We start from the raw sequence: 12,622 nt of genomic DNA on the forward strand, positions 1-12,622 counted from the left end.
TAAGATGCAGTGGGTTTATTTGTTTTTAAATAAGTTAATGAATAAACATTTTGTAAGTTTCTCAGTATTAATTTCTGAGTCGATAAGTATCCAGAGCTATAACCCACACAAGCAAAAATGTTCTTTGGGGTTCTCAGGAATTTTTTTTGGAGTGTAAAGAGGTCCTAAAACTGAAATATCTGGGAACTACTGGTCTAGGATGTACTTTCTCTCTAGGAAGTGGGAGTGGGCTTGAGGCTGTGGCCTCAAGTGAAGATGAGGCCATGGACCAGCAAAATCTCAGGGCAGGGTTGCTCTTCAGGGAGCCCTCTGGTGCTGGGTACCCTCATTCCAACCGCAAGCCTGGTGCTGTCTGTGGGTGAATGCCAAGGTCTGAGCAGCCGGCTGGACACATGATCCTCTGTGCGCTCAGGCTGGGAGTCATCGGCATTGTCTTGGGAGGTCATCTTCACAGGACAGTGATTCAGAAGGACCTGGCTCAGTTAGACTTGGACTGGTCTGGTAGCAGGCTGTCCTCTCCCCTCTCTGGGCCTTCGTCAACCTGAGCTGTGGCATGGGAGATGATTCTGCTCCCTTCCACCCCTGGGTGAAGTCATTGGGTAAGCAATAAAAGACCAAGAAGCTCTAACTCCTCTCAACGTCACTTTGTCCTGAGAGCAATAACTGTGGTGACACGGCTAGCCAGTGTCTAGGCTCTGGGAGGGAGATGTTTGCCTGGCTGGAAGGCAGGTCTCTATTCTACCATTTTCAGCAGACATAGTTATTGTGCCAGAAGCTTCGGGGGAGCCAGGAGATCACAGGCAGCCTGTCCCTGGTATCCACCTGTTGTCCTGTTCATCCACCTGTCCGTCTGTCAAACATCCTCAGGACCTAGAAGCTGCTACGAAGCTACAGAGTGTTCACCACCTACTGTGTTTTCGAGATGTGTGCTCGTGATCCCTTCATATACTTGGACATTTTTCCTCATATGTCACTCCTTCTAAAATTCATTCAACAACTACTTCTTCATACTAAGAAGCAAACCAATCTCTGTGGAACCTACATAGGCTTCAGTATTTGTGGCAACTTTTAAAAAAAGTTATTATTATCAGTGTTTATGTATCAACTTCTTCCCCTGGGTTCAGACGCGGTTCCCTGACTCTTCACAGAGGATAATGTGTTAGGAGTCTTTTCAGCTGTATGTTGTATAAATTACGTTACCCTGGGAGTCCACACCCACCGAAGTGGAGAGTGGATGTTAGGCGTTGGCTGCCTGTTGGGTGTTCTGGATTCGGTTTGAGTTGATTGGTGTCTAACAAGACACTGATCTTTAAAGCTAGGCCTTAACGAGAAAAGGCTTAGTAAACACTAAATCTCTACTAGCAGTCAGGAGGCAGGCCTGAAGATTAGTGTAAGGTTAGTGTAAGCCAGACACAGAGACCTCTGGCTATCCTATTTAAACCCTTTCCATTTGGGAAGTGAAGGAAGCCTCCCTCTGCTGATTGCAGGAAAGAAAAGAGAGACCAGAGGAGGAGAAGTAGGAGTATTTCTTGACTTGACTTCACCTCTCCGGACCGAATTTCCAGAGGAGGGAGGCAGGCAGGGAGGTGTTGGTCGCTACATGGTTTGAGGGAAAAGCAGAAATGAAAAGGATTATTGCCAACTAACCTGGGCTGGGAGAGCAGAACTGTGGTTGCCTTTAGGGGTGAGTTAGGGACAGGGATTGATGGGGAAGGGACATAGAGGAACTTTCTGGGCTGATAGATTGATTGGGATAGTTGATTGGGGTGTTTGTTACATAGGCGTTGGTAAACTTCAACAAATGTACACTTAAGATTTGTCTATTTCAGGGCTCAGTTGGTAGAGCACATGACTCTTGATCTTGGGGCTGTGAGTTCGAGCCCCACTTGAAGTTGGGTGAGTTGGGTGTGGAGATTACTTAATAAAAATCTTAAAGAAAAAAATATTTGCCTATTTCATTGTGTGTGAATTTAACAGTTCAGAAAAGGAAAGCTGTAAGGGAATTTTAGACTCTAGTCAATGATAGTTGTGCTGTATTTAGAGGGAGGTGTACCGATGTCTGCAATTTAATGATGGTACAGTTGAAATGCAACAAAAATGAGATGGATGGATGGATGGAGAGATGTGTGACAAACCGAGTAGTCACATGTTAATGGTGGAATCTATACGGTGTTCACTATAACGTGCGTTGACAAAATTTTATAAAAGTTATGTTCGAACATTTTCATAATAAAATGCAAAAGGTTTTTCTTTCCATGTGGCATCATCCTGTCCAGTTGCCCAGCCCCTTTTGAATGCCCTTGCTGTGTTTGATGAATTTCCAGCCTCAGGAGTCCCGACGCCCAAAGGCAGAACACAGGGAAGCCCGGCCTCCCTTGTAGCTAGGAGGCAGGCCAGTGACCTACAGTCATCAGATCCCACCCAGACTCCAGCTCGGAGTGTGCCGTCCTTGCACGTCTGGCATTTGCTGGCACGGGCGGGGGCAGGGACCAGCTGCCATGGCGGTTACATTCTCCCAGACATCGCATCCTGCCCTGCCCCATCACAAGGATGAGCTCCTGCCCCACAGACAGTATTGGCAGGGGCAGGAGCAGCAGCGGGCCCTGCTGTTTCCTCTCCAGGCTAGTTGTGAGGTTCCAGGTATCACTCCTAGAACGTGAGCACTCCTGATGATTCTGGGGGCCCTCCTTATCCTCTTCATAAGCTCATTTTTTCTTTCTTTTTCTGGAAAACAGCCATTGCCAAGGAGGAGGCCAGAGAAACAACCCTCTTGTATCTACCAGATGGGGATCCAGATCTTCCCACGTGCCCCTGGGAAGCAGAGACACTGAAAGGGCTAGTGGAGGAGGTTTTCCAGCCCCCAGTCCTGCATGTGAGGAGCGTGGATGTCTCACGCTGTTCTAACAACAGGTAGACAATGGAAAATCAACAATTCTTCTTAGATCTGTTGAAGCAGTGAGGACACGGGGCAAGCTACTGACCCCCAAATTGGAGAGAGAGACAGACGGAGAGAATGGTAATTGACTGGAGGAGAAGCCTCCATGGGAACCAGTCCTGAGATTGGAAAACCTAGTGTGTTATTGATGAGTTGCTGGAGGCTCAGTGTGGACAAGTCTGAGAGAGGAAAACTCCAGGGGGCTGCGTCCTAGAGGGGCCCCCGGCACCTTTGTGAATTTTGTCTCCAGAAGCCCTACCAGATTCTCACAGCGAAGATCAGAGGAAATTCTCCCCATGCTTCAGTCAGAGGCAGGGGAAAAGGAGCCATTTAGAAATAGACCAGAGCATTCTGTTCTTAACACGGCCAGCCTTTAAGTGAGACTAACCTCAGTTTAAACTACTGGGATTTCATAGAAGCTTACATGACTTGGGGCAAGGAAAATACCCAGCTCCATCCCCCTCTAGCCATCCTGTCCCGCTGAAGGGGGCTGGGGGGCTGAGAAACACTCATGAAGGTCCCAGCCCAGAGGCTCAGGCTCACCACAAAAACTGTGACCTAGTCATAGAACCACAGAATGCACCCCTCCCAACCCCATCTCACCATCACATCACTAAAGGTCTAATTACTGGAGTTATTTTATCTAGTACATCAGGTCCAGCTTTCAACAAAAAATCACAAGTCATACTAGAAGGCAAAAACACAGTTTAAGTTTTCTTTCTTTTTTTTAATTCATTGATTTGACAGAGAAGTACAGAGAGAGCTCAAGTAGGCAGAGCAGCAGGCAGAGGGAGATGGAGAAGCAAGCTCTCTGCTGAGCAGGGAGCCGGATGCAGGGCTCGATCCCAGGGCTGAAGGCAGTTGCTTAACCCACTGAACCACCCAGGCACCCCCACACTTTAAAGAGATAGAGAAAACATCACAACCGGGCTCAGATACAGTAGGGATGTTGGAATTATCAGACTGGGAATTTAAAAATAACTATGACTAATATGCAAAGGGCTCTAATGGAAAAAACAGACAATATGTTTGGGATGGGCAATGTAAACAGGAAGAAGAAAATTCTAAGAAAGAATCGAAAGAAATGCTAGAAACACTGTAACAGAAATGAAGAATGTTTTCGATGGGTTCATTAGCAGACTGGAAATGGCTAATGAAAGAATAAGGAATGACTGATCCACGCTTATTTTATTTATTTATTTATTTATTTATTTTTATTTATTTACCCACGTTTATTTTATTTCTGGCCAGGAACAGGCTCACAGAGATTAGATCATGCAGGAACATTTACAAGCCATATTTTATTTACCTTTTTGTGAAATTGTAATGGTTACCATTTACCATTGTGCTTCCTAGGTGCTGCTGCTCTAACCTGCTTCTCGTGTGTTATTATTCACCAGTGTTGTTCCCACTTCTCAGAGGAGAAAACTACGGCTTGGAAAGGATCCATGTATGTCTCAGGGTTACACATTTGAATACTGATAGACCCAAACTTGAACCTGTGCCGCCTGAGTTTGGAGCCTATATTCTCAACCACAGGGTTATGCAGAGAATTGACGTTCAGCCCCACTGGAATTTTTTTTTCTCCGTTTCTTCAGTAAGTAGCTGGTGCTATTTACTGGACTAGGTTAGACACGGCGGGAATACAGCAGGGACACGGAGTTTGCCGAGCTCCTGCTTTTCTGGTCCAGTTATCACTGCTGAAGTTTCCCCATAGCCTCTTGCCAGCCAGCGAATGCAGATTAGCCCCTATATGGGGCACCTGGGCAAGGCACTGTGGAAGATGAAAGAGTTAGGTGCGCTCCTGCTACAGGTGTTATTTTGTTCAGAATCCCTCCATCCATCCATTCATTCGCTCCATCATTTATAAGCTGTTTATTAACACCTGCTCCTGGCAAAGTGCAGAGTCTCTAGCCTTCAAGAAACGCAACGTTTGTAAGAGAGATAAAGCCCATACTCCAAATAATCACAGTACATGATAGGAATGGATGATTCCCAAGAAATGCATAAGTAGAGAATGGGTTCGCTCAGACCTGGGAAAGACCATTCCCGAAGTTTCCCAGGAAACGAATTAAAAGTAATTTAATTCTGTTGGGAGAAGGATATTCTTCCTGTGAATTCTGAGTGCTTATTTTTTTTTTTAAATTAAATCTCAAATGGAACCAGTTGGGAAAAATACTCTCACAACCTAATTCCCAATCCCTCCCACCAAAGCATTCTTCAAGTTCTCCAGGGAGATGAAACAGAAAGAAAAAGATGAACAATGAGTGAGAATCTTCTGGTTCTGGCTGTGTCCAGGCCAGCGCCACCTAGATGGTTCTTAGGCCAGTCACCTCACAAAGCCAGCTGGGAATGTTCCCCCACAACTTTATGGAGAGCTTTGCAAAACAAGGAGGGGTTGGGGAGGGCTTCCAGGTGCTGGGGTAAATAAAAGGAGCAGGCATTTCCTGAGACCTCGCCAAAATGGCAGGAAGGAATTTCTATGCAAAATGCATACATGCGGGGCGCCTGGGTGGCTCAGTGGATTAAGCCAGTTGCCTTCAGCTCAGGTCTTGATCCCAGGGTCCTGGGATCGAGTCCTGCATCGGGCTCTCTTCTCAGCGGGGAGCCTGCTTCCGCTTCTCTCTCTGCCTGACTCTCTGCCTACTTGTGATCTCTGTCAAATAAATAAATAAAATCTCTTAAAAAAAAATATCATACATGGGGGCGCCTGGGTGGCTCAGTGGGTTAAGCCGCTGCCTTCGGCTCAGGTCATGATCCCAGGTCCTGGGTTCGAGCCCCACATCGGGCTTTCTGCTCAGCAGGGAGCCTGCTTCCTCCTCTCTCTCTGCCTGCCTCTCTGCTTACTTGTGATTTCTCTCTGTCAAATAAATAAATAAAATCTTTAAAAAAAAATATCATACATGCCCAAGGATGGGAGAACTAGGGAGAAGGTAACAGCAGCAAAACTTGGAAATATAGAGAGCAGGGGCAAGAGTGGCAGATAACTAGCACATCTGAAAAACACTTCCCAACCTGGAATCACCAATGGGGAGAGCCAGGCCATGGTGAAAACCAATTCATACTATGGCAGAGTACCCCCAGAGGCTCTGGAACTGACAGCAGCAGACACCCCCACTGGAGGGCGGGGTGGAGGGGCTCATAGTGATAAAATAGGAATTGGTGGGAAGTGTGTTTATGAAACAGTGCACACCGCCTCCTCCCCGCAGCCCATGTAAGCTGAACCACTTCCCCTTCCCCAGCCCAATAAAGCCTGGAGTTCGATTCTCTGGGGAGGACACAACAGCACAGAGTTGAGGCCTGGGGTACCGCACTGGAAATGGGTGCATCAAGGGGGCTGTTGCATATGATATGCCAAGGCGCTGACCACCCCGCCTCCACCTCCCTCTCTACTTCCTACCCATGATGCTGGCCCCTAGCAGGATACACCTGTCAGGAGGCTGGCCAGCTCCAAAGGAAAGACTTCAGAATGCAGAGTTGGAGTTTCCCAGCTAAACAGCCCCATACTGTCACCGCACCATGGTGCTCCTGTCCCCAGGAGTCCCCATGCCTCCCCAGCGCCTCCTCCCATCCCTTTGGGGCCCGATCCTTAACCCTGAGTAGACAAGAATCATCAGACATCTGTAGAAAACTTCTCATTATGAAAGAGGAAAAAAAAATTAAACTTACTAAAACAAGAGCCTTGGACGAAAATGCCTATTTGAGGAGAGACATTTCAGGGAAGTAACCATGCTTGGTATTCTCAGAACTCTGAGAAGATATTGAAGCCATGAAATAAAAACAGGGTATGATTAAAAAAAAAAAAAAAGGAATAGTCAAAACAAAAAGGAAGCTCTAGGAAACTACAAATTTGATGGCAGAATGAAAAATTATATTATAAGTCTTGGCAAAGAAAGTTGAAGATACTGCTCAATGAGTAGTGTCCAAAGAAAATCAAGGAAGTATGCATGATAAAGAAAATAAAATTTCAAGGCTGGTCCATAAGGTACAATACCTGAGACATGGCAGTTTCATAAAGACATAGCTGAAGACAGACAGGAATTATCAATGAAATATTTAAAGAAAATTTCTCAGAACCAAAGGACATGCCTTTCCAGGGTGAAAGGACTCTCTGAATGACAAATCGAATGGACTATGGATGACTAGGGATGCCACCAGGTCTTGTGAAATTACAGAAATACTAGGCACGAAGAGAGGATCCTACAAGTCCACGGGGGAAAGTGACAGATCACATACAAAGAATTGGGAGTAGAAGTGGCTTCCTTTTTCTCAATAACACTAGAATGAAGAACATCCTGAGGGAAAATAATTTCTGCTTCAGAATTCTTGATCCAGCCAAGCTGGAAGCCAAGTGTGAGAGTAAAATAAAGATATTTATAGACATGCAAGTTCTCAAAAGATTTACCTCCAAGGACCCTTTCTTGGGAAATTACTGGAGCATATCTTGCAACATAAAAGAGGGACTAAGTCAGGTAGGAGGAAAAGATAGGGGATACAAGAAACGGGAGCCCCAATGGAGAAGAGGGACAAATTCCAGAATGATCCAGAAGGGAGACCCTAGGACTCCAGCTGGTCACTGGGCCTAAGGACCAGCCACATCCAGGATCCAGCAGGTCAGAAGGCTCTGAGAAGTTCTCCAACACGTTAAAAAGGATGGAATAGCTGAGGTGTCCACAAATCTTGAGAGGCTATTTCAACAATTGCCAGAGTGTTTGATTTCTAAAATAGTAATGAGTATGTAGAAAATGAAGCATATATAAAACCTAGATTTTAAATCATTAACTCCAGAGGAAACCAATTTTGTGCAGGAAAGGAAGAGTAAGCACAGTACAGCTGCATGGTTGTTATGGTAACGTAAGCTCCTACCAAAGTTATGACATAAACACCTTGGGAAGAGGGGGACTGGAAGACTGTCCTGGGGTTGGGGTGGGGGAGTGGGAATTAAGTGGACCCGACCCTCATTTTCCATGGTGGGAAGTCAAGGGACAGTTGTCACTGTATTTCTGAAAAATAAAGAAGCAACAATTAAATGAACATGTTATTTGAAGACATGGATGTGAACTTTTATTTATTTTTTAAAGATTTTATTTATTTACTTGTCAGAGAGAGAGAGAGAGAGCGAGAGCACAAATAGGGGGAGTGGTAGGCAGAGAGAGAAGGAGAAGAAGGCTCTCCACTGAGCAGGGAGCCCAATGCAGGGCTCGAACCCAAGACCCTGAGATCATGACCCGAGCCGAAGGTAGACACTTAACCGACTGAGCTACCCAGGTGTCCCTGAATATAGACTTTTAAAAATCAGGTAAAAGAAAGGTGCATTGGTGTTTTAGTGCTGCGTAATGAATTACCACAAATAGCAGTCAAAACAATATGTATGGAAAAGTGTTTGGTGGTTCTGCAAAAAGTTAAACATAAAATCACCCTATAAGCCAGCAATTCTACTCTGAGGTGTATATCCAAAATAATTGGAAACATGTCCTCGAACAAGTGCATGTAAATGGAGCACCTGGGTGGCTCAGTCAGTTAAGCGACTGCCTTTGGCTCAGGTCATGATCCTGGAGTCCCAGAATGGAGTCCTACCTCAGGCTCCCTACTCAGTGGAGAGTCTGCTTCTCCCTCTGACCTTACCCCATCTTGTGCACTCTCTCTCAAATAAATAAATAAATAAATAAAATCTTAAAAAAACAACATCAACCAGTGCTTGTATACCATGTTCATGGCAGCGTGATTCACAATGGCCAACAGAGGGAAACAACGGATGCAAGAATGAACACCCTGTGGGGCATGCATACAATGGAATATCATTCAGCCATTAAAGGAATGAAGTACTAATGCCTAATATAACATGAATGAACCTTGAAAATGTTATGCTAAGTGAAAGGAGCCAGACACAAAGGGCCACACACTGTATGATTCTTCGTCTATGGAATATCCAGAGTAGGTAAGACCAGAGAGAGACACAACTGATTGGTGGTTGCCAAGGGCTGAGGGGACGGGAAATGAGGAGTGATTGCTTCATGGGTATGGGGTTCTTGTTTGACAATTTTAGAAATATATAGAGGTGGTGGTTACACAAGATTGTGAATGTACTAAATGCCACTGAATTGTTCGCTTTAAAGTGGTTAATTTTATGTCACATGAATTTCACCACATTAAAAAAAACCTATATGATCTAATTGTATGGTGTCATTCTGGGTTAGTGTGTGTAGCAACCCACTACTAACCTAATGAAGGGAACCTACCATGAGGTAGATTTATAACCTTCTCCTCCTCCTTGGCTCTTCCATTCTGTTTTCCCATTTAATTCTATTCCCCAAAATGGAGCAGTACTCTTCCCTTTAAAGAATGGAGTGAGGGGTGTGCTTGTTAGTGTCTTTTAAAAATGTTCTGAGATCCTTAAACTTGAGTAGTAACCAAATACAACAAGTCTCAATTCTCTAGCAGGGGGAGGAACATCCAGAAATTATGACCTGACATATGTGAAATATCACTTTTTTTTTTTAAGAGATAAGATTTATTCACTATTTGAGAGAGAGAGCATGAGTGGAGGGAGGGCCAGAGGAAGAGAGAGAATCTAAAGGCAGACTCCCTGCTGGGCATGGAGCCCAACATAGGGCTCAAACCTAGGACCCCAAGATCATGATTTGAGCCAAAACCAAGAATTGGCCGCTTAACTGACTGAGCCCCACAGGCTCCCCTAAAGCTGTTTTTGAAAAAAAAAACAGAAAAATGAAAAACAAAACAAAACAAAACCCCAGACAACTCCTAATTTCCCAGTTTCTGTAGGTCTAGGCTTAATTTAATTGGATTCTCTGTTGAGGGCAGCATGTGGCTGAAATGAAGTTGTTGGCCAGGGCTGCTCTCTCATTGGAGGCCTGGGCTTCCCTTCCAAACTCATTCAGGTTGTCGACAGACCCTGCAAGTGTAGGACCATGCATGGTCTTTGTTGTCTTGCTGTCAGCTGGGGACAGCTCTCAGCTACTTGCCAAGTGGCCCCACAGTTTGCAGCATGGATGCTTGCTTTCTTCCAGGATGGCCAGAGCAGGTCTTTCTGGTTTCCTCTTCTGCAAGCAGACAGAGAAAATTTGCTTCTGAAGGACTCACCTGATTAGGCCAGGCCCACTCAGCATTATCCCCCTTTTGCTATGTAATGTAACACAATTATGGGAGAGTGATTCATAGTTTCTATACACACTCAAAGAAGAGGGGATTTTCATAAGAGCAAGGGTTATTGGTGGTTGCAATAGTGAGGCTTCTCCAAAGATCCAATAAAATATATATAAAAATATTTATTATAAGGAATTGGCTCATGCAGTTATGGAGGCTGATGAATCCCACAGATCAGCAGGGTGAGTTGGAAAGCCACTGGATCTCCTGGAGATCCAGGAGAGCTGATGGTGTATTTCTAGTTCAAATTCAAAGCCTCAAGAACCAGGAGAGCCAATGATGTTCCAGTCTGAAAGTCAGTGGCTAGAGACCAGAGAAGAGCCGGTATTTCAGTCTGAGTCTAAAAGCAGAAAAAACCCCAGTGTCCCAGCTTGAAGGCAGTCACCAATTGAATGAGGCCCATCCACCTGAGGGAAAAGAATCTGCTTTATTATCAATTTAAGTGTTAATCTCATCCAAAAAGATTCATAGAAACACTCAGAATAATGTTTGACCAAATATCTGAGCACTGTGTGGCCCAGTCAAGTTGACATAAAATTAGCCACCACACAAAGTCAACCAAACTCATAGATACAGGGAACAGATTGGTGGGTACCAGAGGTGTGTGTAGCGGGAGGTTGGTGAAATGGATAAAGGAGGTCAAAAGTTACAAATTTCCAGTTATAAGAGAAATAAGTCCTGGGAATATAATATACAGCATGGTGACTATAGTTAATAATATTGTTTTATACATTGGAAACTTGATAAGAGAGTAACTTCAAAGTTCTCACGAGAACAACATTTTGTAACTATGTATGGTGACAGATGTTAATGACTTGTGATGATCATTTCACAATATATACAAATACAAAAATTATTACACTATATACCTGAAACTAATAAAATGTGATATGCCAATTACACTTTAATAAAAAGAAAAAAAATCACAGTGGTCATCTTAGAATTCTACTTATCATAAAAAGGGAAAGAAGTTGCCACTGGAAAGGGGGCGATTAGGGGAAAGGAAGTGGGTGGCTGATACTTTTCATACAAACCAGGTAGAGTTATTGGATTTGATTTGTCCCTAGACCTGGGTCATGCACCGTTTTCCCTCCCCCACCTCCCCCATGGAGAGAATTCTGGGAAGCCAAGAGGTCATGGCCACAGGGAGCTTGTGACACCATCTTTAATCTTGCCCATGCTCTGGGACTGCTGAGTGCCCTGATCGACCAGCTTCATGCCTGCATCTAACTCCTTCCCCACATTGGTCCCCAAGAGACCTCTTCCCCAGGTTGGTCATCTTGTCAGTGGATTGAACACTGCTGTGTGTACTCCTAGATTTGAGAAGAGGATCAGCGCTGACTATTGGTGGATTGCGCAGTGACCCTGGAACAAGTTAGCCCAGATGTCTCTACTCAGTGAAACTTTAATTTTGAGATAATGGCAGAACGACATAGCGTTGTAAGACACAACACAGAGAGATCCTAGGTACCATTTATCTGGTTTCTCCTAGCGGTAACATCTTACCAAACCATTGTACCAAATTACAGTCAAGATTCTGACATGAATACAGTCCATGGGCTTTATTTTTATCTCCCCATTTTGCTCATATCGATGTGTGTGTGTTTAGTTTCATGCAGATTTTTATCACCCATGTCGGTTTGTGCAGTTTGACAGTTCTATCACTATAAGGACTTCTCCTGTTCCACTTTTATAATCACATCTCTCTCCCTCCCGCACACCCCCTCCCCATCTCTAATCATGGGAAACCAGTAATCTGTTCTCCATTTCTATCATCTTGAGGCTTGAAGAATATTATGTAAATAGGATCGTAGTATGTAACCTCCTCAGACTAGCTTTTCCTCTCTTGCAGCGGGCATAATCCCCATGAAGTTTGTCTAAGTTGTGTGTATCAATGGTTTGTTCCAAATGCTGGTGAGGATTTGTGGAGAATCGGCATGACTCATCTGCTCCTGATGGGAATGTAAAATGGTACAGCCCCTCTGGAAAGAGTTTGGCAACTTCTTATAAAACAAGACACGTGATTCCCATACAATACAGCAACTACCTTCTTTGGCCTTTATCCAGAGAAAGGAAAACTTATGTTCATGCAAAAACTTGGCCACCAACATCCATAGCAGTTTTATTTGTAAAATTCCAGAGCTGAAAACAGCCAGCCCTTTCACCCAAACCATGGGCGAATTGTTTACAAAAGGTGAAACAGCCACACCATGGAATTCTACTCAGCAATAAAGAAGAATGAAATATTGAGACATACAACTTGGAGGTCAATATTACCTGATACCAAACCAGATATAGGCAGGACCCCCCCACCCCAAAAATGAGAAGTGTTCTTTTTTTTCTATTTTCTGTAGGAGACTGCAGAAACTTTGTGTTAATTCTTCTCTCATGTTCGGTAGAATCCTACAATGAAACCCTCTGGGCTTGGAGATTTCTTGGTGTTTGTCGTGGCGGGATCTCCCTTGTCAATGCCGCCCAGTACCTGGCATCTCTGGGTGGGGAGGGAAGCCTTGGATGACTGTG

This window comes from Lutra lutra, chromosome 9, assembly GCF_902655055.1.
Source record: "Lutra lutra chromosome 9, mLutLut1.2, whole genome shotgun sequence".
Lineage (NCBI taxonomy): Eukaryota > Metazoa > Chordata > Mammalia > Carnivora > Mustelidae > Lutra > Lutra lutra.